Below are 14,319 nucleotides of genomic sequence, written 5' to 3'. Positions count from 1 at the left end.
TACATCCCTGGAGTTGGTGGCCCCGCATCGTGGAAGTTGTGGGGACATTATCAAAGCCTTTGGTCAAGTGACCTTACATTTGGACCTGTCAAGTGACCTTACATTTACATAGATTACTATTGAGATAAGTGGGTAAAACTGCATTCAGGTTTACACCTATAATTTCATGATTCTTAGTGTTCATCCTCCAGAAGGGGAACTTTCGAAGATGTCCTCAATTCTAACTATAGAGAAACGTTCTCACACAACAGAATAAACATTTCAAACCGTTCATGATCTATATTTAGAAAAAAATAGCAGTTGTTGGAAAGTTTTACTTATGAATATCTGGGAATCAGTCGATCTGTCTGTATTCTGACATATTAGAGTTAATGTCCCTTTATAATTCATCACCGATGCCGATGCTAAATGGTACGTGAATCTATAGTTTATGGTAGGATCCGAACCACCATAATGCGTTCAAACTTCACTCAAGGGAATCGAACCTGAGACTTGCTGCAAAGCAGACATGCTTGCTAGACACTATACTAACTTCCTTTGTATATTTCAATATCATTAACTTTCAGTAATCACCGGTAATCGACCTATAACCAGAGTCGAAGTCTAAGAGGGAGTTATTGAAAATGTTTAATTATCCTAATTTTTATGTAAATATTTCACTTTAGAATATTAGCGTTTAAATACTCCTCTCCCCCATACAACCATTACACACGCTAATACTATGTAACAAGCAGTAACGACTACATATTATCAGGTGCAACATTTAATCAATCAACATATAACATATAAAACTTATAAAATTTTAATTAGTCAGCTGGATTACATCTTATGAAAAAAGTTGAATAATTTCCACCTTATATGTTAGTTGTTTGACGTAACGTAAGCATGAAGGTAAGCTTAGATCTTTGTTCGAAATTCACATTGAAATGATATTCGCAAAGAATCTTCAGTGGGCTACAGGTTGGCTATCTTCAGGCGCTACTATCTTCAGGTTGGCTACAAGACTGCGATAATCGTAGGACGTAAAAATGAAGATTTTATTCCCCAGTCAGAATTTTTAAACTATCCTATCTCTTCAAGTCAATAATTGTCTGTTTTGCATTATTACTTTTCAACCACAGAGCAAAATAATTCAGTCACTCTACTCCCGTTTTAATGATGTATGGCAGCGTGTAACAAATTGTTACGAGGTCCTGGGCAAGAAAAGTTTATGATCGCCCTTTCAGTTTTTAATTGCTAATTATAATAAAATTTCTGGAAATCAATTAATCTACACATTTAATTATTTGTGCTAAAGAAAATAAAGGTTTGTTCTCTTACTTTCCCGTTCCACCATTTCTTTCATCATCATTCACTTGCAATTTCATCCATCACCTTTAGCAGTTACATAACTCTGGGGCGCTAAACTAAAGATTTCATCTTTTCTTTCATTACTACAATCTTAAAGTTTGCACGACATTATTAATTGTTGAATTGGTGGATTTATAAAAGTCAGTGCTAAATCATTTTAGGCTCGATAATCTTTCCAAGGCCCCTGGAGGCGCTAAGCTCTGCGCGTGCCATTTAGGGAGGAACGGTGGCTCAGCGATAGAGAAATTACCTTTGTTCGAAGGGTCGCATGTTCGATTCCCGTCCAAGTAAGTTCGTGGTAGAGGACATCGTGTTCGTGGGTTTTCTGGGGATTCTCCAGTTTCCTACCACATTCTCATTCAACTATTTCTTTCATCATTCACTTCTGTCTCCTTTAGCATTTAGCTTGCATAATCGTGGGATCTTAAACTAAAGATTTCATTTTTCATTTGCCTTTGCGTATTTGTAGTGTAAGGAATCCTTGAGACAACGTTTGAAAGATATCATTTCATAATTGTGGGAATTACTGAAAATAAACTTTCCAACAATGATAGCTGCCAAAAATGAACCAAGACCAAAGTGATAAAGTGCACAAATTGGCCCCTAGGGTAGTTTCTCAGACAAAGTTTCATATTTATGGCAATTATTGAAAAAAATTAAAAATTTTAACATTGTTAAGGTAGGAGAAATGTATCTCTATTAGTGGTGAATATTAACTATATTTGAGCATCGAAATTAACCCTACAAGCACATTGACACATTTCAGTTTATATTTTAAAATACCAGTTAACTTAGATTCACATTCAAATCAATGAAGTCATTCATGTTATAGGTTAGAGTGGGTATATATTTCCGAGTGATAATTCAACAATAGTGTTCTGAAGTATTTTATTTGTTTGCTGACGGAGTTTCAAAATTAAGCCCTTTGAATTTGTTCAAATTCCTCAGTTACGCTACATACATCAGGGATGGCCAACGTGTTGACTGTCAAATTCTGACAGATAGTCCGCGGCAGTCACTCTACCGCCACTCATCAAACCTTGATTTCACCCTCACCCTCATGAGAGCCGCCCTTGTGTGGCTGAATACTTATGCTTGCATCGTAGTTCAAGGAACATTTTGAAGTAAAGGCATTGGATACTGTTGATAAATGATGTAAACGTCACTATCGACCGAGATCTCCATTGTAACAGTTGTTCCATTTTAGGTGTTCCACAGTAAGTTATACGATGATATGTTTAATTTCCTTTCTTTAGGACGTATGTTAAGCAAGGGCGGATCCAGGACGGACTTCTGGTAGGGGTGGTGGGTTGTAATACTGCTACTTAGAGCTACTTTTAAGAGCTCCAAACTCTGGGATGCGTTTTATTTGTATATATAAAATAAAGAAGTTTCCTCTCCTGGGGGGGAGCGATCGCCCGATCGCCCCCTGGATCCGCCACTGATGATAAGGAAATAATTCAACAAATAGGTTGAATAATTGATGCTCTGATCTTCACGAAGGAGGCCCTCTCGAGGCCTCCTCACCCTCACTTACCCTCGCCCTCAATGATGTGAGGGCGAGGGTGCGCGAGGGCGAGGAAAAGTTTTGAGCACGAAGGCGAGGGCGAGCGAGGATAATGGACAACTCCTATCGCGAGGGCGAGGGTGCGCGAGGGCGAGGACAAGCTTCGATGGCGAGGGTGAGGGTGCGCGAGGGCGAGGACAAGTTTTGGACGCGAGGGCGAGGACAAGTTTTGGCCTCGAGGGCGAGGGTGCGCGAGGGCGAGGACAAGCTTCGATGGCGAGGGCGAGGGTGCGCGAGGGCGAGGACAAGTTTCGACAGCGAGGGTGAGGGCGCGCGAGGGCGATGGACAATTCCATTCGCGAGGGCGAGGGTGAACGAGGGCGAGGGCCAACTGCTACTGCGAGGGCAAGGGTGAGTGAGGTCGAAGTAAAATGAACATCTATGCCCGTAAGCAATGCCTACCCTGCCTACCCTATTGTTACGCCACGGGCTACATAGTTAACATATGCTTCTTTGCTGCGGAAAACCGTGATTCGATTCTCGGCGCAGGCTCCTGTGATTCAGATTCCACATTAATCTGTAAGTCCAATATGATTTATAGCCATGGTGCTTAAAGGGATGTTAAACTCTAATCTAATCAATAATCAAAAAATCCGGATACGCAACTGCTTTGAGAAAATAATAAATTGGATTGCTTTAAAGAAATTGTTTTGCCGAGTATATTTTCTCTTCTGTTTTATAATATCTTATCTAAGTTTAGTCCAAAAACGAACGAAGCTCTTGCACCATTAGGTAACGTGAGCTAAACAACAGCAACCACCACTTTCTGTTGCAGTCGAATCATTCTTTTAGAACAATCTTTCTGTGAATAGTGCAGCCATCTGGTATCTGTATTTAGTACTGCAAACGTTGGAAAAGTTACGACTTTCGCTACTAGATGACTCTGCGATGCGGGGGAAATCGAACAATTCAATGAAAATTAAAACGAGAGAGAGAGAGAAAGAAAGTTATCTGAGCATTTCACTTGGGTATTTACTGTCTTGTCTATTAGGTGACATGACAGCAGTGCCGTAACAAAACGCTTCGGGGCCCCGGTGCAAGAGGATATTTGGGGGCTCTCACAAGCGAAAGTGCAGAAATACTTTCCTCCAAAGTAATCTTAAAAGTACTCCCAGAACAAGAAACAACTAAGTTGCAATAGTAATACAAAATTTCACAATGATTATTTCCCCCACATAGGAAAAAAATAACGGAATATAAGTATTCAGTATTAAACGGGTTTGAGGGGCCAAAATAGAAAAGAATGTTAGAAAACTGCTAGTAATCTGGAATTTCACAGTGATTATTTCTCAAACAAGAAATGAATAACAGAATATTAACTACCTATTCAATACTGAGTAATAAACGTGTTCAGTGTGTCCCTAGGCTTGGGGGGAAAAAATAGAAAAAAAAAATGTTATCTAAATTACTCATAATCTAAAATTTCACAATGATTAGTTCTTCAACATAAGAAATAAATAAGCGGGGATCCTTGGGCTTAGGGACCGGAAAACGAAAAAAAAAAGTTAAGAAAGGTACTAGTAAACTAGAATTTTACCACACACTTCATATCATTATTTCTCACACATAAGAAATGGCCCTATAGGCTTGGGGGCCCCGAAACAACAACAACAACAACAACAACAAAAAAAAAAAAAGACTAAAATTGCTGGAAATTTTAAAATTGACAATGATTTTCTCTCGCACATAAGAAATTAATAAAATATATGTATTTAGTAGTCTACTCAGTAATTAACGGGCACAATGGGGCCTCAGTGCGTTGTACCGCCCATTGTTACGGCATTGGGTGACAGGTCCTAAATTTACCTTCTTTTGCTCCCGAATTAATTTCATCATATTTTAGTGAATTATTACATTGTTTTGTACATCATTCCCGTGTTTTTCTCTGGGTTTTCCGTTTTGCTCGCCCGTTCCCATTCTGCTAATCCGTTTATAATCATTAACTTTCTTTAATAATACATCTCATTTAACCTAAGGGGCGTACCGTTGGACATTAAATTAAAGATTACCTTTACCTTTCCCCCCTTCCTTTGACAGCTCATCTGACTTCATATTGGTATGTTTCAAGGACTAAAATATTATTAGTATTTAATGGATGAGAGAGGTCCAAATATAGTACATATATCAATCGATAGATGTCACTACGCTTAACAAAATTCTATGGGTAAATGTGAACCCTCATGTATAGTTTTCGAGTAAATCAACCTTAAAATTGATGCAGTAACGCCATTTTTTTAAACATGAAACTAACTATTCCTGAAGCCATGGGCGGCGATTAGGGGGGGGGGGGCAAAGGGGGGCAGTTGCCCCCCACTTTTTTGAAGCAACAAATTAGTGTATATAGTTTCATTTAGAAATGTAAAGTTTTTGTATGTATTATTGGTTCATAGAAAAAAAAAAGGTGTCATATAATGTGTGTCGTTGCGTTAGTATGTATTGATTGTCTTCCTATCGAGTTAAGAAAGCTACAAGAATTGCTACAGGAAACTAACTCAGAGAACATTTCGCAAAAAAAAAAAAAAAAAAAAAAAAAAAAAAAAAAAAAAAAAAAAAAAGTCTTTCACAAGTAATTCTTTAATTGCAAAAAAATTGACAGTTCAAAACTGATCAAACGCCCCTACAGCGGGCGGAAGGTATACCAGGCCTTTGGTGAGGGTGTCGCGACTACGCGGACCTGCAGCGGTGATTTAACAAGTTTAATGACAGATACGAAACACTCGCAGATATACCATGTACCAGAATACCAACACATGTACAAAATGAAGATCTTCAGGCAGCAATTGAGACGAACAGTGGCCAGACATGTGATGAACTGGGACTACAATTCAGTGAGAGTAGAGAAACCGTTCGGTAGCTCTTCCATGAACTTGGGGAGCACTACAAGTTGGGTCGATGGGTCCCACATGATTCCGGGCCAGAAGGCAATGCGAGCAGACACTTGTGTTTTTTCGCTGTCTCGTCTGAGGAAGGAGCCATTTCTGGACAGTGTTGACATGTGATGAGAAGAGGGTCCTGAATGAAGCTCCGCGGTGCCGTCATCATTGGTAAGCATCGAATGAGCCGGTTCCAAAGCAGCCGAAATTATTATTGTACCTGAAGAAGGTCCTCCTGTATGTTTGGTGGACTGCTCGCGGCATCGTGCATCCGGAATTGCTACCACCTGGTCAGAACATCAATGTAACAGTGTACTGTCAACAGTTGAGCCGTGTTCAAGAAAAACTCAAAACTCTGAAGCCAGCACTTCTGAATCGCAAAGTTGTCCTGTTACAGGACAACGCTAAGCCCCGGATGAGCCGGGACATTATTCTACACCTTGGATGGGAATCACTATTGCTTCCACCATACTCCCCGGACATTGCACCGTCTGATTATCAGCTGTTCCATTCCTTGGACAATCACCTTAGAGGACGCCAGTTCAAATCCCTATTAGAGGTGTAAAATGCACCTTCTTCGCTTCACGGCCCACCAAATTCTACCGCGACGGAATCCATGGCCTTCCAGAACTTTGGCAGAATGTCGTCGATGCTGATAGGGACTATTTTTTTATTTTCCAGGTACGTCTTAGGTTACATATCAATGTTCGAAGGTGTGGGGTGAAAAAGTGACAGAATTTTCTTTGTTACTTTTATAACATTAAGGAATATCAATAAAAAGAGAGTAATAAGGAACAACTTCTCCTTTTCCATTTTCTTGCTGTGTAATATACGAGTGAAATGGTGTGTTTAATCGTGTACGAGTGTATATACGATTAAATTTAGAAAATTCATCATAATTCTAGGCTTTAGAATTATTTTGTATTACTGGAGTGTCTAGTGAGTGTAAGCGTTGTGTTTTGATGTGTTTCAAGAAAGTGAAAACGACCTAATGGCAACGAACATGTTGCAGAAAGCTGCAAAAGCAAGTATTTCTTTAAATGTCGTAGCATATGTTTGTATTTACTGTCTTTTATTTTCTAAGAGAAATAATATATATTTAATAGGATGTGTAGGATTAAAAATTAAGTTCTTCATCAATCCCCAGTTTCAATGTAACTTCTATAACACAAACCTCATTATTCATTGTCATAATTCTTACTCTTTCTATTTATTTGTTTTTCAAATTTGTTATTAAATTGTCTGATTACACAGTTTTCTGAGACAGATTTTTAAGATGTTCATGTGCAATGAATCAAATCTCTTCTTACAGCTTAGTTGTTTAAGAGTACAAAAGGCTATCGTATCTACATCTGATACAAAGGGCTAGAGCTTACTTCCTTTGTTCTTGTCAATTTACTTAGTAAAATATGAAGTACGATACGGTATTTTAACCGAAAAAGATAGTATCCTATTAGTTATACAACCTTTCATCAAACAAAGTGTTAGAAACAACCAGGGAAACTAAGATTGATATACAAATATCCAGATCATGTCTTGCCCCCCCACTTTCAACGTCCAATCGCCGCCACTGCCTGAAGCATATCCTCATTAGGCTTTTTATTATGTCACTAACATGATAGCAGTAGGCAATACGGTTAATAAGATATATATCCCGACTCTTCAGCTTTAATTCTCGTTTAACCAGGAGTAAAAGTGAGGGGGAACGTGGGGGAACGCCGCACCCTACCTCCAAAAAAATATGTATGGTGTCTCCCCCATCCCTAAAAAAAATTACAATGGTTAAAGATAGGCAGGGGGACGGTGGGACATAATGCTGCTATCTACCGTCCCCCTACCTTTTCAGATCTATTTTTACCCCTGCGTTTAACTATAACATTATCTACACAAAATATATATGTCAACCGATAGATCAACGGAGCTAAACAAAATTCTGATGTGTAGTTTTCGAGAAAATTGAAAAAACGAATTTTTTTGGCGTTAAAAAGTACGTCATTTGTTTCCGGTTTATAGTCTATTCGCTTGAATAGATTATTTATTTATTACTTTAAGTAATATATATATATATATACAGGGACGGATCCGGCATTTGCTCAAGGGAGGGGCTAAACCATATTTTGCCGTTTTATTCAGTGTAAAGCAGGATTGAAGCCCACTTTATCCAGTGTATAGCTGAGCGTCAACGGGGGGAGGGGAAAGCTAAGCTCCTATATATATATATATATATATATATATATATATATATATATATATATATATATATATATATATATATTAACAAATAGTAGCATATCCGAAAAAAAAATATTGAGAGAACTTCGAAATGTGGTGTTGAAGGAAGATGGAGAACATAAAATTCAAAGAGAGAATAACAAATGAAGATGTTTTAAAACAGATGGAAGAGGACGTTTTAGCCAACATCCTTCGTAGCGTGACCAATTGAATTGGACAAATCTTTCGAAGAAAGTGTCTTCTTCATACCGCCATAGAAGGAAAGATGGAAGACATAGGAAGCGAGGGATAGGAAGAACACAACTGATTAATGATTTCTAAAACAAAACAAAATATTGTGAATTAAAACAGGAAGAGCTGAAGATAGAGAAACTTGGAAGAAACATCTTCAAGCTCAAACCTTAAAAAATAAATAAATAAATAAATAAAAATAAAAAGTGGCTCCCCTAATTATTCAAGTGTTCCATATGAAATGATCATTTTTATATTGGCTAATTTTCTTGTAATCGTTAAAGTTTAATATAAGTTGTTATATGTCATTTTATTGTTTATTTTTTGCTCTATCTAACTATGTATTTATTTTTCATATTAGACCTGAAATGTTGAAGAAATTCTAAATTAAGTATAGATTTAAAAACCCATGGCTTCTTATGTTGTATAAATTGATATTTGAGCATTCTGCAACCGAAGCAACTCGAAACATCAATGCTTCTTTCGAGAAAGATGCTGTTGATGAACACACAGTGAGATACTGGTTTAAGAAATTCTGTTTAGGAGATACGGCCTTACAAAGTGAACCCCATGGGAGATCTGCGATGATAACTTGAAGGCACTACTTGAAACTAATCCTTTCATAGCTATTCGAGAACTTGCTGCCGAACTGGGAGTAAGCATAGTCACATTTTCCAGTTACTTTGCTGCTTTGTGAAGGTGAAAAAGCTTGACAAATAGGTTCTTCATGAGTTGCCAGAACGGCACAAACTCAGCATTTAGAGAGCTGCACATCTTCGAGTATTAGAGAAAAGAAATTGTCCCTTTCTGGCTCGTCTAATCACATCTGCTGAAAAGTTTAACACAATGCCTGGATGCAGATCAAGATTCAAAGCATACATTCAATGAGGACAATGATGGCAGTTTGGTGCAATGAAAGGCGAATTATCCATTACAGTTTCCTTGCAGTGGATGAAATCATTAATACATAGTACATATACTGTCAATAGATTGATATTGTGTGTCAAAAATCCTCAAAAGTTGTTGCCTCAGAGTGAACTTTGATAAACAGAAAAGGTGTAAATGATAATGTTCAACCATATGTGTCTCGTGTGACCGTATAGAAACTGAAATTATGTAAAATGTAAATTATAAATAATAAGCTTCCCGATGGGAATTGTTTGCTTCAGGTTTGCTTCCCCGATCAGTGCTCTTGTTGCAAGTATTAAGTGTGGTGCGCATGCAATATGGACACATGAAAATATTTTCTCACCTTCTATTAAAGAAATTGTTATACGGGTCCGACAAAATCCACATCAGATCAAAGGGGTTCTCAAAATCAAAATTTTAAGAACTGCTTATGTATAATATTTAATCCTGCTAATTTTGATTCATTTCTTCAATAGCGTGCATGTGCTTTAGTTAATATTTTTGCAGTAATGGTTTATTACAAAAAATAAAATAAAATAAATAAATAAAGACACAGAGAGAGAGAGAGAGAGAGCACGGTGTGTATTTAATGATGTTGCATTGAAGATTACGGTAATTTATTACGCAAATTATGAGAAAAACAAGAAAATTGTCTGGATTAGTTTTTTTGTCAGTTAAGTTTGGGATTTTCCTGTCTTCTAGGACTTCCCTAAAACTTTTAAACATATATTTTTACTCGTTTTAACATAGAATTCTAGGAAATCAAAATCTTCTGGGAATATTCTCTTTGGTTCAGTAAAAAAAACAAGAAAGGTATTTCTTGCAGATAAGCCAAATGCTTCTCATTTTCTACACGCTTACGCGTTAGTACGCTTATTTGTCTGGTGATGAAAGGAAGCTATAGCAAAAACAAGTTCTGCACGAACTCCTCTTGTAAGTTCAGTTAAGCAGACACTCTTGCGTGACACTTCTCAAATTAACAGTTGAAGATCTTACAGTGGATTAGCCACCTCGAAATCATACCGTATATACTAATTAGTAATAGACTTATTTTTACATCTCTTACCTCTTCTCTCGAAACTTCTTGTCTCATATATATATATGAGTCTGAAATTCGTAAAAAATTTATTAGGACCAACTCCAAAAGAGGATTTATTCTTAATCGAGTCTTAATCTGTGAATCAAGTAGCAGTGCGACACGTACACAACGTGAAGAAGTTCAGTTTGTATGAACGTACTATTTTTCAATTAATATTCAAACCGGAAGTCGTAGTATATGACTTCCAGTTTTAATACATAGATTAGAATGGAGATGGAATATATTCTTGGGACGCTTAATTAATTTACGTAAGACCGCTTCTCCCTACTATTACGGTTTTCATTTTATAGCAATCAACATGAAACCGGAAGGGGATTATTTCTGCCTCTTCCGGTTTGAATAAGGGATTAAGAGAGAAGATGGTAGAGCTATTCTTAGGACGCTAAGTCGATTCAAAACAAACCTTCTCGCTACCTTTTAACATTTTTGCTCTATTTATAGCCTTATTGGAAGTGAAAGTTGTAGTGGATTTTTTTTTTTTTTTTTTTATCATTTTCGGTTTTAGTAGAGAATCAACGGTACAGATGAACTATACTCTATTTTTGAGACGTTTAATCGATTGCAGAAAGCTGCTTCTCTGTAACTATCTGTTACCAATTTTGCTCTATAGTAGGCCTAAGCAACGTATAAACCGAAAATGATTCTCGAATTTCTACCACTTTCGATTTGAATATCGCCTCCAAAAACCAAGTTTTTTCCTAACTTTTGGCACTCTGCATTCTGACCTAATTTGGTGATGGTTTGTCAAGTAGTTGATTTTTTTTTCTCCCGGACGGACAAACACAGGGTAAATGTATAGAGGAATTTTGGTAAACCGAACTCTTTAATTATCCTAACAATTACGTAACTTTCCTCCAAACATCGCTCTTTCTTTTAAATATGTAAATAAGTTATATTAAAGCTCAAATTGATATTATTTTCTTTCTTTAAATATCTATTTCTAAAACCGTATTACTAATAGTACGGAAGAGCTATGGTAAGCTTGTATTAAGAATTCAAAGTGTGTATTTAGAAGAATGGATTATTTATTTGAAATTTAGCGTGCCTTTCCAGTATCGAGGTTGTATCAGACATGAGCCTACAGTTTTAAGATGCAATTCAAACCAACGTAATGCATTCAGCATAAGGTGCGAAGGTGAACACTAACTCAGCAGGGAGAGCCGGAGAAGAAATGTTAGCAAAAGTTGGAGAGAAGAACAATATTAAAGAGAAAAATAATTACCATTAAATGATTAGAAAGAAAGGCTTTATTAGCAATGTGGAAGAGGTATGGTAAAAGTTAAAAGGGGAGATGAATAAAAAGATTGTTGTTAATGAACGATGTGAAGAGAATAATGTCTCGTACGTTAGAACAAAAACATTGACGGAAGGTGGAAAGTAGCGCTGTAAAAATGCAAAGAATTCATTATTCGAATAATGGATTATTCGAAAATTCAAGTATTCGAAGAATTATTCGAAAAACTAATGATTATTCAAATAAATTCGAACTTGGAATATTAAAATGTTCGAATATCAGGAGAAAAATTTGAGTACTTATTTGAATAACTCCAACAGCACTAATAGAAACTACTAAATGTGTGCTTAAGTGACTTGCCAATGAAGGCAGAATGCTTACAATGATGATGCACTTATTTGTGTAGCCATAGTGTGCCTTAATTCCCTTCGCTCCCCTTCTCCTCTAACTCTGCCACCAGTATTATGAGATATACACTGCCCTAAGCTCAGGATATCATTCAATTTTCTAGTTTTGATTCTAAACTAATGCTTGACATTCCGTCCACCTGTATTTTGAAAAATAATCACATCTTTAATCTTAGACAAATAATTACAAGTCCCTATACACAGACTCCATTGAGTTTAAACATTTTGTTTTTCCTATTTTATAGCAAAGTATATACGAATTAAAATAAAAGAGCAGGATAATTTACGTCAAAGGAAAATAATATTCTGGTTTAGTTGAAAACTTCCAACCACATAAATTGAGTTAACTCATAAGGAATAAAAAATGCCGGTAGTCTACCTGTATTTGGGTGCGTTTTGCCGTTGCAGCTTTTTAAGCAATGTGAAATCAAGATCGTCACGATCAAACAATTTTCTGGGAGCATGTCAAGATGGAAAACTGAAGGTAGATAAAATCAATTTCGAACTCAGTTCACAAACTATTTTACCAATTTTTTGCCGTTCCTTTTTGAGCTGAACTACAGTCAATTAAAAAAGGATTTTTTTATGAACAGAAGTGCGTTATACAGTAAATAGTAAGCATTGCTCAGTAGATTAAGACTATTCCTTCTTGTTTTAATTCCAGCGACTGTTTATTTATGCAGTGCAAAGAGATCAGAACATACTGAAATATATCACGTGGAGTATGTAAGTACATTAGTGCAGGGGTGCCCATCCCCCCAAAGCTGATGGCGCACCCCCCCAAAACTAATAATCTCTTCCCTCCTCAAAATTTAAGTTCTCTAAAAACAATTGCCCAGTGTAGCAGTAGTTTTTATAGTACTAGTAATTGTTATTTTTTTTGTTTTTATTTCCTGTAGTAGTATTATAGAATGCTTGTAGTAGTAGTAGGGGCAGTAGTAATTATAAAAATGGCATTAGTTTTATTAGTAGTCTTGGTAGTGTACAGTACTAAATATGCTCTATAAGGATATTGAAGGGTATAAAAACTTCTGCACACTGTGTATGGCACAGGTATTCTTTTTTTTACAATTAGTAGCATTATTTTTTTCTTTACAAAATATTGATATAATTCCCTTGTACATGAAAAGTAAGACCCAAGTTACAAGTTATTGAGTTTGATACCAAAAGAAAATGTTATCCTCGAAATTAGCCTACAAAAAGAAGTGATATCCAACAAAAAACAGCAGGGGGTACGGGGGTTCACCCCGGAAAATTTTTTAAAATTAGCTTCTCAAAATCGTGTTTTAATGCTATTCCGACAGTAAAATTGCTAGTTCGAAAGTAGAGTAAAATCCCCCCCAAAATTTTTCTCAATGGCGCAGCTTGCGCCATACATCCCCCCTGTGGGCGGCCCTGCATTAGTGAATCAAACGAAGCAGTTTACTGCATAAAATAGTATGCAACAATAAAATGCACAAATATGAGAATACTTTTTTTTTTTTTTTTTTTTTTTTTAGTTTAACGTCATACGATAGTGCATCAAGGCCAGGGGACACGGTGGTGATGAGAAAGATAATAATGGTGTAATAACGAAAGTGGAGAGGCAAAGAAAGAACCCCGAGAAACCCATGTACACGGTGTTTGTTCACCAGAAAGCCCACTTGGCGGAGCTGGGATCGAACCAGAAGCCCCACCGTGATCCCGTATAAATATATATAATCTATTAGTGTGTATCTTTTAAAATTTACAGCACATAGTTGCTTCTTTGTACGTAGCAGCATCTCTTTCACTAACTTCAAATTAAAAGCTAGTCAACTCCGAGAATTTAATCTGGAAACCCCCAATTGCAAGGTGTGCAAATTGACACTATTGCACGCTCCTCGGTTATTACCCCGTGCTATGGAAGAAAGGTAATGCGCAAAGCGTTTTTACCAACCGAGACCTCCAGACTTAATTCCTGGAACTTTGTCGTTGATGTTAGTTTATATAACACATTATTCAAACAAATAGAATAAAAAAGCCGACCAAGAGACAAAAGGTGGAATTTCCAAATACACCCCCATATATCTTCTTCCGTGTCTAATATGCTTACCGGAATTCACACGGGACAATATTATATTCTATATTTACATACCTGGAGTAATTGAGCGGAATAATGAGGAGATAACGAGGTGCAATTAACAATAACAGTACTTAATTTTTTAAAATGATATATTTTCTTACATTAAGTAAGGGAGAAAAAAAGGAAAAAAAAAATATTTTAATTTCCGTTGGTGTGATGCTTTGGCCACATTATAAAAGTAAGGTCACCTTTTGTAGACAAAGTCAAAGAAGGTGACGGCAATATCTAGTGGAAAGGGTCCGGGGTTTCCCCCAAATTTGGCTTCCTCTAAATCATTTCATGGTTCATAATCAACTTTCCGTGACATATCATT

General features: G+C 36.7%; 1 long non-coding RNA gene across 1 annotated transcript in view; it reads left to right on the top strand.

Moving 5' to 3' along the window:
* The window catches only part of LOC145675928 (uncharacterized), a 113,618-nt gene that overhangs the window by 28,740 nt on the left and 70,559 nt on the right, over positions 1-14,319 (top strand). Inside the window, exon 2 of the long non-coding RNA XR_014129249.1 lies at positions 12,567-12,628. This is a non-coding gene — a long non-coding RNA (uncharacterized LOC145675928). The remainder of the gene's footprint in view (positions 1-12,566; positions 12,629-14,319) is intronic.

The sequence above is a fragment of the Thermobia domestica genome, chromosome 1, assembly GCF_964235325.1.
Source record: "Thermobia domestica chromosome 1, izTheDome1.hap1.1, whole genome shotgun sequence".
Lineage (NCBI taxonomy): Eukaryota > Metazoa > Arthropoda > Insecta > Zygentoma > Lepismatidae > Thermobia > Thermobia domestica.
This window is presented reverse-complemented; position numbering and strand designations above follow the sequence as displayed.